This window comes from Diadema antillarum, unplaced genomic scaffold (genome assembly GCF_040938485.1).
Source record: "Diadema antillarum isolate AM-2024a unplaced genomic scaffold, OU_Dant_1.0 seq00000569_RagTag, whole genome shotgun sequence".
Classification (NCBI taxonomy): Eukaryota; Metazoa; Echinodermata; class Echinoidea; order Diadematoida; family Diadematidae; genus Diadema; species Diadema antillarum.
Genome location: NW_027271507.1, coordinates 619,087 through 632,499, shown reverse-complemented (window position 1 = coordinate 632,499; position 13,413 = coordinate 619,087).

Genomic DNA, 13,413 nt, shown 5'->3' with positions numbered 1-13,413 from the left:
GAAGACAGACGCAGAGGAAAGGGAGGGAATGAAGAAGAGAAAGAGAAGAGACCGAAGGGATCTCACCATGAATGACTATCGGTTGTAACTTGGAATTGGCGTGAGGTTTTGAGTGATGCTGAGATCTTTGCATGCATGACGAGATGAAGGTTGAAGGAGATGGAATAGGTGAAAGGTTGACAAGAGAGCATTTGGTGTCGTCTTTAAAGAGAAGTTATGAGCTGTTCTTCTTTTGATTGTTCTTCCAGTGAAAAAAAAATATATATGATACTTGTATCCGTAAGAGGTGTTCATCATTTTGATAAGGAGTTGGAACCAGAGAAGAGAGAAAGGAAGAGGCGAGGTTTATGGAGGAGAAATTTCTCTCTGTAACGATTAATAATACCAACAAGGATTAATCTGGGGATCACTTACATGTCGGTTACACAAAGGGAAAAATGAAATAGTATCTAACATTTCTCTGTTCTGTTTGGGTTGATATATTTCATAAACTTTATATAGGATGTCGCCATTTCGTCTAGTGTGGGTGATAGTGCATATCAGAAACAATGTTTATCTGTTTATATTTTGGATCAAATATTATTCCTTTAGTCATTTATTAAAAGAGCTCCGCGGATTATGTATTTCAACTATTTCAGAGCGTGGTCCTGTTTGACACTCTATTGAATAGCCCTATACTATTTCGGAAATGACGTCACTGCTCATGACGACCCTTTCTAAACAGTACACTATTTGTGAAATGACGTCACGAAGCAATTATGAAATAAAGCCGTTTTGACATCGCGCACTATTTCGGACAGTCACTCTGTGAAATGTAACAATTTCTATCAAAGCCATTGTGACATCACAAAGGTATTCTGACATGCTTTGTATGTCACTCCGTGAAATTTGACAATTCTTAGCAAAGCAATTGTGACATCACAAAACAATTCTGACTTTGCGCGCTACTTCGTATGTCACTCCGTGAAATACAATTCCTAACAATGCAATTGTGACATCACAAAGCATTTCTGACATCGCGCACTGCTTCGTCAGTCACTTCATGAAAAATGTAAGAATTTTAACGAAGCAATTGTGACATCACAAAACAATTCTGACATTGCGCGCTGCTTCTGTTCCGTGAAATATAATTTCTAACAATGCAATTATGACATCACAAAGCAATTTTGGCATCGCGCACTGCTTTGTATGTCACTTCGTGAAATGTAATTATTTCAATTATTTCTAACAGTGCAATTGTGACATCATTAAACAATTCTGACATCGCGCACTGCTTCGTCGGTCATCTCATGAAATGTAACAATTATTTCTTACAATGCAATTGTGACGTCACAAAGCAATTTTGATATCGCGCACTGCTTTGTATGTCACTTCGTGAAATGTATGATTATAACAGTGCAATTGTGACACCACAAAACACTTCTGACATCGCGTGCTGCGTCGTACCTAACAATGCAACTGTGACATCACAAAGCAATTCTGACATCGTACACTGCTTCACACGGTCACTGTAGGATCTCTCCACAACATCGCATCCACCACACATTCACAGCATCCCCTCACATTTTTCCTTCTTTTGTCATTTTTTAAAAAAATACCAAATATAAAACAAATGTACTCTGCCTAATTTGTTCCGGTTAAAAAGTTTCCGGTTAAAATTATGGTCAGAATTGACTCCAAATATAGTACTATTTTAGAGTCACATCTGCCCATAGTTTTAAGCAGAGACTCTCAAAACAAAGTATGTATATTATCTCTTGTCCTATAATTCCCCCCCCCCCCCCCCCGCAGTCGGCGTCAAACAATATCGGCTGTGGGTCATGAACAATATTAGCTTTAAGTATCCTGGCTAGCGATCATGATGTTTCCATCTTTAGTTCAACCACTATAAACCATGATAACGTTTTACACAAGAAAAGAAATTCACCATCAATTATGATCAATTGAAGCACCTACAGTCCAATGCAGGTCCCATTCTATGTAAGAAGTCTCCCTATGACGGAATCATTGCTGAACGATCGGGAGTTTCCCTGCGAGTGCGGAGGATAACTTCCGCTCACATACGGTGGTTTATCCCTTGTTAAAACGGAAGTTCATAGGGGAAGATTTCAGACAACATATTCAAGGTGTGCACCAGAATTAAATTGGGCGATAGGCTAGAGCAATTCTTACGAGATGCTTAAATCGTTAAAGAAAATAAAAACGAGAAGAGTATCCTTTTCAAGTTTTCAGATTATGTCAGATTAGCTTACAGTAAAGTACCTTCAACTATCAACTAGTACAATCTCTTTTAAAGAAGCCGTTGGACAGATAACCAAGTTACATGACATGTGCTCCTAAACAATAGAACAACCTCCACGCAGAGAAGTGCTAAATTGGGCCATCGATTTGCAATTCCAACGATGGTCTTAAAACTGCGTGGAAATGTTTGGTCTAGACGTTTCAGAGTGCGTTGACTTGGACATGCACTTCCATAGTAATATCGCTGCCAGTTATTCACGTGGGCAATCAGGTCATGAAAATAATTTGCCATGACTTGCATTACCTCGTGACTTAACCTTTTGTGTGTGTTTTGAGTGCCGATTGGCGAGGAAACTGCCATAGCATTGTACGCACTCTCCAAAGTCCCTAGCACAGTTAGGGTTAATGCAGGTTAGCGTCTCGACAGTGAAGGATGCACTGTACCTTGTTCACCATTCTACTTTGTCAAAATGTTTAGTTGACGGCACTTCTTTATGAAATATGCCCTTTCGGATCATTGCATCAAAAGAAAGTGCCGATCTCTTGGAAGGAGAAAAAAAAAGAATGAGCAAAATAATAATTGTGCTGTGATATTGTATATCGTGACGTCAGCTCATGCTAGACGTCGGTTGACCCCAAATCAAACAATTTAGACACTTTCGAAACGATTAAGTAGGCTGGTGCACGTGTCTATCAACGTGCTTCTGCTGTAATATTATTTCTATTCTTAACTTGGCTATAAGAATGCTGAACATTATCAGACATTCAAAATATATCCAGACTGTCTGGGACAGCTTAATGAAATGCTCAGAACGTAACATAATCCCTAAAGAAGTTGGAATGTAAGGAAAATATCATAAGTACTAAACATAAACACAAAATCACATTTTGCCCGTTATGAATTCAAAATTCATGATTTTTTTTATCGCATTTCGGATCCAAAGAAATTATTCATGGTGACTGACTTTACAAAATATGGTAACTTGTCTTTAGTTAAATCCCGTTAACTATATACCGGGGTGGTTTTTTTCTATATTTTCAAATTAGATATTGACTTCATATTGCGAGTGAGGAGGATTTGAAACCCATGATGATGATTGGAACTCTACCATTGTGAATTCGTTGAAAGTATCAAAGGAAATGTATCCGATGCATGAAATTTCCCTCTTTGTTCTACCTCCATGGTTTAATGCAAGCACGTTGTATGCCTCACTTTTTCCGGCTTCGTTTTCTTCAACGGTTTAGATTGGGGAAAGATAGCTCTGGGGAGTAACCGTGACTGAGAATTCTATCGTCATCTGTTGTCAAGTCGCGAATTCAAAGTGAGTGAAAACATAGCCCATGGTTGCCTCCAGCGTTATGACGAAATCAGGATGTTTATGCCCAGTAGTGGATCACATGTCCTATGAACATCCATGGTCTCATGAAAGGAGGATTCTCCCACGGACAAATTTCGAAGAAGACGTGCACCCACTCATCTCCTGTACAATCAATTGTCTTGAGATAACACGAAGCGCTGCAGCAAACATCCGCTAAGCTGGATTGATTATGAAGAATGATAAAGAAGAAAATTTCATTGTTGTTTTCGTAGAGACAGCAATGAGGTATAGTCAACGAACAGTAGAAATGTAGACAAAAAAAATTGTACTACGTTAAAAGTGCTATCCCTTCATTATTTTTCGACATTATATATGATATTAAGAAGTGCGTGATATTTCTATCATGTGGATTCAGCCTATTGTTTCCTTGTCGATTCTGTGGTCTGGTGGACATCCCCCATTAATAATCCACAGGCATGAGACTTGTTACTTCTCAGTGACCGTATCGACTTTCTGATGTCGTCATAATATTGCGAAATAAAAATGAAGGAAGAACACTAAGGTTCTTAGTTTGCGGCTGAATCAGGATGTTGGTGATGACGCCATCCGTTTTACGAACTGCGACGTCGTCTTCACCTAACCGACACCCTTAATAGGAAGACAATTGTCTGTCATGTCAACTGCGTATAAAAGGAAACACCTTGTCTTGGATCCGATAGAGTCTATTTATGGGCTGCCGTGGAATTGCCCTTTTGGTGTCTCCTTCGAAGAAATGAGGACATACAAAGAAAAGTATTGTGTGTCAATTTATATGCTCACTCTTTGTCCTGGTGTCAAGTTGGCTGACGTGCAAAAGTAGGTTACCGGTTTCAATATGAGTCTGTGCGACTTGCCAAGCATTCTATGCTAATGCTTTTATGCATTTGAAGAACGAAATGAAGGATGAAGGACGATTCATTGTCTATATCGTGACAGTGACCTTCACATCGAAATTATCGGTGCGTCGTGATTACCTAATAGCACTAATGATTTTAATAGAGTAGCTCATGATTATCGATTTCCGTCTATTTGTGTGTTTCAAATTGAAACGTTGAGGTATATTATCAACTTTGTGTGGCATTTTAGACCGACGAACGGGTCATATTAGCGGGAGGATTCGAGGTCCTGTGTGAGAGGGGTGCCTGGTTTGGAATAGCGGGGCGTCTCGGCGGGTTATAACTGATTCATTGGGCTCGTTAACTACCGTCCTTTTTTCTGTGTGGGGGATTCCAAGTAGACCCATAGGAATTACACTACATCGGGCACCACAGGAACCTGATGTTCTCTTTCTTCTCATTCTGCCAAGACTTTTCTTTGTTTCAGCGCGAGGAGGATTTAATCGTCTCAATACGTACTGAGCAAAATGTGTACGCCAGTTGCCCTTCAACTTGCCTGTCTCGCACCGAAAGAGTGGGAAGCGCATCGCGTCGCGTCGACTGGAACCATGATTATTATCATTCATACAAAGTCCTCCCCCCTCCCCCCCCCCCCCCCCACTTTCCCGGATTTGCCAGAATAATGCGTTTAGATGGGAGCGCGTCCGCTTTCGAATACTTTTCTTGCTATAAGTAACGATAACAATGATATGTGAGTAATAGCAACAACAACAACAACAGGACAATGATGATAATGATTGAAATTACACAAGAAGAGGACAAGAAACAAGGAAGATGAAGATGAAAACTAAAAGTAGAAGAAAGAGAAGAAAGAGTAGAAGAAATGAAGATGAAGAAAAAGAAAAGGGAAGAAGAAGGAGATGAAGCAGAAATATCCGTTTATAGTATAAGATATTGTCACGTATTACTGAGGATTGCTTTGAGTTGCTTGAACTATTTGTATAATAGGTAGACATAAAACATGATTTTTGTTCACCAGTCGTTGAATTTACACAGAATGACTACTTATAGCCAACTCGCTTGTAACTGTATACATTTCTAATAAATGTTAAATACGTCTTCGGTGTGAAGACATAGAAACATTCAAAAATGAATTAATCATAGCCGGGAAGTGTCCTACAATAGATATTCTAATTTGCTCGTTAAATACCCCCCAAGTATACTTGGACCACTGTGGTATACTGGAAGATGCTCCGGACTCCGTAGACACGATATCCTTGGCTTGAATCATTCCCACTGCAAACGCTTATGGACAAGACCTTAAATTTATCTACTATGCCCCTTGTGATCTTGGTGTCAGCATGGATATCAGAAACAGACTTCAAGCATTGTAGAATGCAGCGGTACATCTGCTCACTGGGCTGAGCAAGTATACGATCCCATCACCCTTGTCCAGGCAAAGCTACATTGGCTTCCGGTCAAGAACAGAATTGATTTCAAGCTTCCATATAACGAAGAATTGATTTCAAGATCCCATCTAACTGCTCACTTTTAAGGTCATTCATGGTCAGGCCCCAGGACATCTGTCATCCGAATTGAGCGACGTCAACCTCGTCCTGGCCTTCGTTCATCTGGCCTTACTCTCCAGATGCCCATGACACATCTCAAGGGATATGGAGACCGGTCATTTTCCTCTACTGCTTCTCGAATGTATGGGACTCCCTCCTATCATTTCTCCGTGGAGCACTTACAAGCATCACTTATACCAGACATTCAATTTCTAATTCAAGGAGTCTGCCTCCTTGAATGTTTTTTTTTTTTTAACAGATATATGGCACCATCCGAATGCTGCAAATTATCATCATCATCACCATCATCATCATCGTCATTACAATCGTCATCATTATCATCATCATCACCATCACCATCACCATCACCATCACCATCATCATCACCATCACCATCACCATCACCATCACCATCACCATCATCATCTATATCGTCATCACCAGCTTCATCATCGTCGTCATCATCATCGTCGTCGTCGTCATCATCATCATCATCATCATCATAATTATCTAGCGGTGATAATGACAGTGCTTTTAGGTAGAGCAGTGCTGAAACCGCGTACCATATACAGTGATTAGTGCAGATATAAAATAGATCATTTTCAGTGTAACTTCGGTTGATGCTGTCCGCGAAATGTTTGAGCTGCCATGAATATATTTCGCGTGTGATAGGACAGTCCTAACAAGATCTTATTGCCAATTCCCACATCTTGACATTATTCAAACAGAACACAGAGAGTCACCGAAGGTTTTATCCCCTCCTCACAAAATACAATGATAATCTGAAGGAGAAAAAAAATCAGATGCGAACATAATATGTCTGATTGATTTACTTTCGCCACAGGAAGTCAATTTTTACCGTGGCGTCAGGACTCCTTAACCCCATCTCTCATTTTACATATGGACGGCTCATATTGCATAAGCAGGGTCGTTGACCTATGAAGGAGATGTCCAGAAATTTTTCGATATTTTGTGTAATGTTATATCGCCTATATCACTTCAGTCAATTTTCATTACGACATATTTGTTACCCCAGGGTTCCACAATTATGTTTTCTCAATTTACTTTGTTTTGATTATAATTTTGTAACCTTATTCTCTGTTAACAAAGAAAGTGAAACGTTCATGTTCTTTTCGAAAAATGAAATAAAGTTTGAATTGAATTGAATTGAATTGAATTGAATTGAATTGAATTGAATTGAATTGAATTGAAAAATTGAAGCCTTTGTTGGTCAAGTGTCATGTCGATCACATTATGAGTATTAGATGACACCAAACATCAGTAATGGTCAAAACATTTGGTAGCCAGAAATTGTACAGATGGAGACAAGTATCTAGGGGGGGGGGGGAGATATAAGTTGGTATATAGCGGATAAGAATGGGTTGCACTTAAAAAGCAAAAAGAAAATTCACAGCAAACCTGAACTGCTTTAGTATCTAGGACCTTGTTGTCTTTCTCTCATTATGAATTTTAACCTTTTTTTTTTACTCTCCATTTGATTTGTTGATAGGCGACAAACGTATACAATTGGAATTCACCATTTCGTTTAGTTCTTTCTCGGATCGTAAATCTATTGCTCTCCTGTGTACATTAATCTTTAAAAGCTAACAAAAACAGTAAATTTTGACTGCAGCGAGCTTTCTATTGTGAATACACAGACATACAGATATTCAGCGCCTCACTCAGTTGTTGAGCGTCAATATCATTCGGGTATTCCTCCTTTTCATATGCTGATGTGTCATCATGACCGTATGTTGTGTATCGTTGTGTGTAGTTTGGTCATAGTATGTACACTGAGAAGACCTGACCTCTACTTTTAAAAACTGCTGGGGAAGTGAGGACATCATTAACAAAGTGTGCAAAGCTTACCTGACGGTGGCAACGCCCATATGAGTTACCAACTCGTATTAAAATGCCAATAAGTTTCAATTGCTACGTAATCATCACTTTGCAGCAGGGCATATCTATATGTAGTTAAAATGCTAACTTGTGATTGTCGAGTTGCAGGGCAATGTGTATGAAATTTGCCATTTTGTTGCATGTTTATACTGCGTACGGTAATTTTAATGTCCATGGATGTCAGAAAGCGCCCCAAGTTCGACAGTGGCGGATTCACTTAGGATCGATTTCCATCAGCAGTGGTCCGTTATCTAGGAATTGGCGTGCGGCCAGCATACCAGCGGTGGCGAACTTGGACCCCTCAAACTCAAATAGAGACCACGCAGAGTCCCTGATGACTTGATCTTACTGTCCGGCACGACGTATCACCATGACCACTCCCACTTCTCTGCACATCTCCGGGGAAAGAGATGATTGAGAGACCCAAAGGAACTTTCGTTTTGTTTTGTGTTGTCGTTGTTGTTGTTATTGTTGTTCTGTTTGTTTTGTGATTTTTTTTTTCCAGCAGAGCTTGGTTTGAATTCTTCGCTCTACCTGTAATATCTGACGTTACCTTACCTTGGTAAAACTCGCGAGGAGGAAAAAAAAAATAAAGAGACCGAGATCCTCTCATGCGCTGACAATGTTTTCTTTCAATTTGCGGCGGTGGTTTTAAAGCTTCTTCACCTTAACTCAATTATCCAGCACACACGCGGGATACGTTATGCCTCGCATAAGAACACTGCTATTCCATTTTGTCAATTATAACCTTTATTAAGTCAATACAGTGGTTCTTTTCATCGACTGTAATCAGTCTTACCACCAGAAAGCCGTTCGAATACTTTAATCCTTATAGGATGAATGCACACTAACATAATTTCAGGGCCATTCACAACCATTATAATTACTTATTATTTTGCCTCTTCAGCAAATTACAGACAAGAAAATAAATGCTCATTCCTTCCACTATTATATTGTTAATCGAAATTGGAACAGAAAAAAAAACCACGCAAAATCTGACTGACATGGTGTCAGTTCACGGTTGCCATGGCAATCAGCAATATCAAACATAGCTATATTATTATCATATCAAAATATTCACAATAAGATTTCAGGAAAAGTCACCAATTTTGGCTTAAATTGAATTAAGGTCGAAGGAGTGGCAAATGAAAATATGGTAGGGGGTACAATGTGCCCCCTTGGGCTTACAGGATTAAAGGTGCTCACTGGTCTGAAAGATGCAAAGTTACACCCGTAAAGGACTGGTGCTCCCAGTGTGACACTGGTAAAGGTGCAGAGTTGAAACTATCTTTCTTAGAGTGTATGCCGATAATTGGATAGGATGGGTATATCACAAGAGGATTAAAACTCTTTTTCATTGTGTGTCTGCGATTCATTGATAACCATTTGGGCATGGGGTGAAAACTGACTGTCTTATCACCAATGCTTATGAAAAATGCACCCGTCAGTCCTAGACCCGAGCATTAAGTGTAACATCGCACCTTTTTATTTTGCTTACCGTCAAATTTCTATTACGTCACAAGGCAATGTGATAATCGTTACGAAAATTATATTCATGATTACAGTTTCCAATATCGATCCTTTTAAAAGTTGGGTCAAAAGCACTAAGATCAATCAAGAAGACAATGAATCCAATGAATGCAAAGCATATTAATTTGACGAAAAAATTAATTCATCCTAGCCATCCTTCAAATCACTATGTCATTGAACATTTACGTTAATTTTCGTGTAATTTTATGTGATTGTCCTGTACGGTTATAGCACTGATAATACGATATAAAATGTTCTATTTTATAAAACCATGTTTTCAGCATAATATGGCGTCACTCTGTTGTTTTATTTGTACGACTGGTAACGGTATATGTTCAAGCAGAGCTCGCAAGGGAAACAGCACTTGATCATTGACTGGACTATAGCACCGAAAATGAAACTTAATGAATGATTAAACCAAATGAAGCAAAGTAATACCCTATCTTTCTCTCTTCCTCTCTTAGTTACCCACCTATATATCTATAATATCCATCTATATATTTTTCTATCTATCTATCTATCCATCTATCTATCTATCTATCTATCTATCTATCTATCTCTATGTCATTGCTCATTTGTATAATGCGTCTGTCGCTGCGTCGCCAATGGAATCGGGTTGTATTGTCTGCGGATTGAAGATAAACGGTATGATTGTAGCTGCTGATGGCCCGCAAGTGAATCGCGCGGGTGTATCAGAAACTTACACACTGGATATTCTATCTGGCATATAAAACTAAACTAATGGGTCATATTGAACATTAATTTGACTCAAATTAGCGAAACCGCAATGCACTTATTTCCTCTTGGATTCGAAGGGACGAGAAAATCTGGACCACAATCAGGAATTGTAACTGTTGGGATAATTTCGCGAAACATAGCGCCAGGCGGGGTGTAGTCGGCTTGAACAGTGTCTAAATTTTGGAATTACGGCTGCCGCAAATTCATTTATCCGAGCACTGGGGTGGTCTCAGCAGGACCCAAGGCAACCGTATCCCTGGGCACAGTGTAGGCGGATGGTGTAGTCAGGGGACCAGGTGGAAGGGATGGGGGATCTATGAGGTGATGTCATGTGATGTGGTCCTGAGGTTCCCAGCTTCTCAAATGGATGGTGGGAAGTCATCTGTAATATCAAATATCAGCTCATCATACGGGAAGAGAGGGCCAAAGAGCGAGACTTTACATGCTCGATTGTCATACCGCACTTTGGGTTTTCTTCTCCTCAGTGATCTAGCCTTTTTTCAAAGACACTGTATCGTAATTGCTAGAGAAGCAAGCAAACGATCCGTCAAGCCAGACGGACACAAGCCATCGGCCAGGAGCATTAAGGCTCCAGCAAGAGGACGCGCTCGGCATCGACTGTTCGACTTGCTTCACTGGCAACAGCGTGAGAGCCTTTCAAAAAGACTACCAATGAACTTGACGGGAGCAGGAAGTTGGAATATCTCTTTACCCTTTAAACTGAAGTACTAAAATAGTATGTGGAAAAATCAGTTTTGATTGGCGGAAGGAGACGTTACGTCATGACAGGAAGTAGAGGTTATGCACATCTAGTCAATATAGACAACCTCAATAATACACTGTATATAAACCTCTTTATTCATTATTGATATACCTTTCTTGGTTTGGTATTAACCTTCAACTTGAAAATAATTATAGTCTCACAGGTGTGTTTTTTCCCTCAATCGGTCGAATTGTCATGAGCGTGGTATGTGTGTGTGCGTGTGTGTGTGTATGTGTATGTCTGGACATGTGTGTATGTGTGTGTGTATGTCTGGACAGAGTTGCACACTAGTGATTTTTGGCTCTGTCTGTGGTCTCGAGTTACAGGTTACGGGTATCTCGTCAGATCGGTGCTGAAGACTTTTTTTCTGTATAAGTGCACTTAAATGCTGTGAATAGATTATGCATTTGCACTCGCTTTGGATCGTTCTTCCATGCTTCGTTGGTTTGTCTTGTGTGTGTGTGTGTGTTTGTGTGTGTTTGTGTGTGTGTGTGTATTCTGTAGTCATTACACATATCTTCTGATTCGCATTACAAGAAACTTCAAACTCTCAATCTTAAAGAGGAATTCTGGACCAGCTAAGTAGTCTAAAAAGAAAGGATGAAACTTTGCAAGTACATTAGAGTCTGATGAAAATTGGATCAAAAGGTTTAAAGAAAGTTATGAAATTTTAAAAAGTCGCTATTTCTTTTTCAAAGTTGTTCTCGCAGACAGTTGATAAAATGATGCAAATGATCTCTCAGATGATGTCATCACCTAACAGTTTTCCATTGATTGTGAAAAAAAAAATGACGAAAATTGAATCATTCTGCCAGAAAAGTAGGATTCTATAAAAACAATGTTAAGTCATGGCTGAGTAAGTTCAAAATAATGATTAGTCAAATATACGATTTGAGACTGAAAACATAATTGCGCTTGAGATAAAAATGGAAACTTCGAAATTTTATGCACAAACTAGGCCTATATGGAAAGGTGTGAGGTAATGCCACCATCAACTCACTATTTGCAAAGTCATATTGACTTTTCAAGAACTGTTTTAGGAAAATCAGCAAAACTTCACAATTTCATAATTTCATCATTTTTTATTCCATTTTGATAAGCTTCTCTGTGTGCACGCTTGTAAAATTGTACCCATCCTGTTCATTTCATTATTATACTAACTTTAAATTGGCTCGGAATTACCCTATAAGAGAAGATTCACAGTATGTCAACTATAGGTGTGGACTGTCATCTTGTCTTCCAGCTAGTGTTGTGGGGGCTAGTCCGGAAGCGTGCTTGGCGGCTAAGAATTCAAGAAACAATGTAAGGTATGTAATCTATTAAAAAACGGGAAAAGATTCACTTGACCGGAAAACGTGTAGATGTGTGTGACCCTTGCCTCTTCCTCTCCCTCCCTCTCTCTTCTAATACAACTTATCATAAATATGAGTCATATAATACGGCGGTATTTGATTTTCATTATGGCGGTGAAAATAAAATGATCCAGTGGAGTCAAAATGGGCTCGCAGCCTGGTTTATTTCACTACGTATAAAAATAGAAATTAAGCCTTTAATATTACCACGATATTTTGTTTATGTTCATCACCAAAACTAAACTTTAAATTGCTTTGAGCCGAGAGAGGGAACAACTGCAATAGAATTTAGAAATAGGAGTCAAAACGATGAAGGAAAAGTAAATGTGTGATGTAGAACACGGCTTAATGAGAACTTTATACTACATGAAATTGCAAGAGCAAAGGAAAATTGAGGTGATCCAGAATACCGGGAGTGAGTGAAAGAGGGAGAAAGAGAGACAGACAGACAGACAGACAGAGCGACAGACAAAACATATAAAATAGGTTAGACGAGGGAGAGTGTGTGTGTAGGAGAGAGGTGAGGCCCGGAAAAGGAAACTCAAGTGAAAAAAAAAAAAAGTAGAAGCATTATAGAGTCTGCTCTCGTTTTCACCGTACCTTTTAAAGGGTTGATTGCTTCTCGCTGTGACCTTAATTCTCTCTCGACTCTACAGGCGATTTTCTTACGGCTTCTGACATTTTCTGGCCTTTGATGAAGCGTAAGAAATCAAGGCATGTATTCGTCTTAAATGATGAGAAACATCATGGAGAGGCTTAGAGTTACGCGAAATGAAAACCATTTCATCTACCCTCTTAGTTTTGCTCACCAAGGGGGAAATTTGCTTGTCCTTGTAAATTATGTTGTAAACGTTTTCTAAGTGCCCAAATCTCAATAATTCATATAAATTGCTAGTACCCGTTTGCCGTCCGTATAGTTGAGGGTTTTGATGTCCTTTGCCTCTCAGCTTCCCATTTGACCGACATTAAACTTCAAGAACTTGCAAGAAACACGAATGTGCCGTCCATGACTCTGTGTTAAAACTTTTTGGTCCAAAGTTGTGAATTGTCGACCTTTACCAACGTCCTCCATTGCTTATGTCCTTACAACGTCGGAAGAAACAAGCTTAAGATTTGTCACGTGGTATA